The 3077-nt window shown below is 58.8% G+C and overlaps 1 protein-coding gene across 1 annotated transcript in view; it reads left to right on the top strand.

Annotated features, from left to right (window-relative positions):
- The window catches only part of LOC127749353 (netrin receptor unc-5-like), a 100931-nt gene that overhangs the window by 46606 nt on the left and 51248 nt on the right, over positions 1-3077 (top strand). The window lies entirely within an intron of this gene.

Raw genomic sequence — 3077 nt, 5'->3', positions numbered from 1 at the left:
GCCACTTTTACCCAATAATCACCCAAACAGTCTTCATAGGAGCGAGCCCAGGCCGGGCTCCACCACCACAAACACCCGAGTGCCAGCATAAACAATTAGAACAAACACTCGGAGCGCCTCGAAGAGTTTGGAGCCGAGCCGGACCCCCTGCATGGCATTGTGGCAGTAGTGGCGCCCGCCCCGCCCGACCTCATCGGATCGGAGAGGGAGAGAGGGAAGACAAACAAGGAAATCCTGATAGGAATAACACGGCAAGCGTTTCTGTGCGCCGGACCGGGGGCGGCCGGGGGGCCATGGGGGGGACACCAACCCACCTCGATAGGAGAGTACTATCTGGCTGCGCTGCTCTGGGCGCCAACGAGAGTGCAGGGTGGCCCCGACGGCAGTCTGCTGGAGAGGCGTCCTGGAGGCGTCCTGGAAGCGTCCTGGAGGCATCCTAGAGGCTCGAGAGCGCGCGGAGCGGCGGCCTGGAGAAGATTTATCAGCCGAGCGCTGCCTTTTTGAATAAATTTATACGCCCCGTCTCGTCGCCCGATCGGTATCTGCTGTACACGGAACCCCCCTTTCCTACCCACTCCATTATTTGCTTTCTACCAATTAATGCCCCTTTTTTACCTCCCAGCTTCGCCTCCCAGTTGAGTGTGTGTGTGTGTGTGTGTGCGCTCAATTAGCTGAAAAATTATTGGTTTCCGGCCTAATAGGTGCATTCAGCTGAGCATAGCATGTATACAGCGGTGTGCTGCTGTAGGCCCCTCTCTCTCTCTCCCTCGTGTCACCGCCTTATTGCCCCATCATCAATGATTATAAGGGAGATAGAGAAAGAGAGGGCAAAAACAGCCACGAGAGAAGGAGAGAGAGAGAGAGAGAGAGATGGGGGAAGCAAAATATCGGCCTGTAAAAAGGGGGAAAGGTCGGCTTGTGCGCCCGCCGCCGCTAGGGGCGCTATCCGTCCGCCCATTGATGCAGCGCTGCCCCGAGGCCGGCCCCCGGCCCGGGGGCTAATTGAACGCCCCCCTGATGACGGCTGCGAACGCGTTTGCTGAATCACTTTGGGGCGCCGCCAGCCGCGCCACGCCGCGCCGCCTTGGGAGAGGTCAGGGTGGGCAACGCGGCAGCGGACAATGGAAGGGTTGGAAGCGCCGGCGCGCGGGCGAATAACGTTTAGTTTTATTTTTCCTCGCTGCGTCGTGTGCTTCTGATCGGTTATCGATTCCGATGGCAACTTTGTTGCAGCTGCTGCGGTCCGCCGCGACATCGGCCGCTCGCTCGACGTATAAATTTGGAACGGTCGTCGTCTTCGTCCCACCGCGCGCCGCTCTCGGCTTCCGCCCCCTTCACGTCCGCATCCGAAAGCCTCGGTAAACACACGGGGCGCACGTGTGTGTGTGTGCCTGCCGTCAAACTGAAACGACCAGCCGCTGATGTTTTCCTTTTGTTTCCCCCCTTTTAAAAATCCTTCGCTCGCTACGTAAATGCCCTCGGCGTGGGCCGGGTCGGGGTCACGTGGGTCACACGTCCGCGGCACACCAGGTTCCCATATCATAGGGGCGCGCCGGGGTGGGCTGGGCGCAGCAGTGACGGGTGCAAGGGGGATAAAAAGAAGGGAAAAAACCGTCTTTTCTGTATCTTTTCGAGGGTCATTTTTATCGGAGAACGAGGAGACGAGACTGGGTGTGATATCGCTTTATTGAGCGATGTGGGCGGGTGTCAAGTGCCGCCGCGCTAATCGCCGGCCATTGACGCCCAATGGCCGGCCCCTCTTCTTTGTCCGAAAAAGCTTTTTCCCCACTCCGTGAAAGAGCGAGGTCGCTGTCCACCCACAGGCCGGACGTATTCTTGCTGTACCAAAATATTCCCCGCAACGTCCGTGGGGTTTGTATATTTCTTTTCTCCATAAATATTCATTTGGGGTGGAGAAAGGAAGCAAATGTCCCCAGAAGAGAGGGCGGCTGCCTCCCCCCCTCGGCATAATTAGGCTAAAAAATATTTCCTGTGTATGTTTAAAAGGCTGTTATGGGATCGCGCCCGCATGGACACGGCCTGTGTAGTGGTAGATCGGTTTTGATAGGCAGCCGAGGGGAAGGGAGGGGGCAGGGGGAATTCCCCCACCGCCGCCCTGTTTCACCTGCGCCCTCTGCCGGCTGATTCTTCTTTCCTTTCCAATTTTATTTTTCATTTTCTAGATCTGTCACCCGGCGTCCCTCTCGTCCAAAGGCGCATCTATCTTTCTTTACCATTCATGCTGGTCCCTCCTCCGGTCCCCGCGCTGCGGACCCCTCCTGGGGCCCTCGGCCTTTCTGTAGGCCAGACCTGCGGGGCGCGGTGGGGCGGGGCGGGCGTGATACGCAGGGCATACGGAATAAATCGAGATCGGAAAGGCAAAGGAAAAGGCCTCGGTTGGATTTTACCAACCGCGATTTTATTTTTTTCGGTCTCAGTCCCCCGTATTTTATTTTTCTTGTTTCTCTCGAACCCTCTCCCGCAACCGTGAAATAGTGTCCCGGTCTACCTGCAGCACTCGCCTCCCCGTGTCAGAGACTTCTCCTTTATCGCCCAGCCCATCGCGCGTGTTTCAGCGTACCCTTGTGTTATCCTGGTCTGCCAGGGTCGCGTCCGGGAGGAGTCTCCAGCGGTCTCCACGTCTCCACCTCAGGCACCTGGACTCAGCCGGCCAGCCGTCGTTGTCCTCCTCTTGTGGCCGTTGCGTCTCCAATACCCCCGTGCGCCACTGACCCCGGGGGGTCCTCCTCCTCCTCCTCTCGTCGAAGGAGGCCGTCGGGGTGCACCGCACCGCAGGTCGATAGCAGAACGGGGGGCGGAGCGGAACGGACCAATGAACCTGTCGGTCGCATCGAGAGGCCTCTTGGGCAGAGAGAGAGAGAGAGAGAGAGATGGGGGAAGCAAAATATCGGCCTGTAAAAAGGGGGAAAGGTCGGCTTGTGCGCCCGCCGCCGCTAGGGGCGCTATCCGTCCGCCCCGAGGCCGGCCCGGGGGAGGGATTAATCTGCGCGGGCTAATTGAACGCCCCCCTGATGACGGCTGCGAACGCGTTTGCTGAATCACTTTGGGGCGCCGCC

The sequence above is a fragment of the Frankliniella occidentalis genome, unplaced genomic scaffold, assembly GCF_000697945.3.
Source record: "Frankliniella occidentalis isolate FOCC.00 unplaced genomic scaffold, Focc_3.1 Scaffold48, whole genome shotgun sequence".
NCBI classification, from domain to species: Eukaryota; Metazoa; Arthropoda; class Insecta; order Thysanoptera; family Thripidae; genus Frankliniella; species Frankliniella occidentalis.
This window is presented reverse-complemented; position numbering and strand designations above follow the sequence as displayed.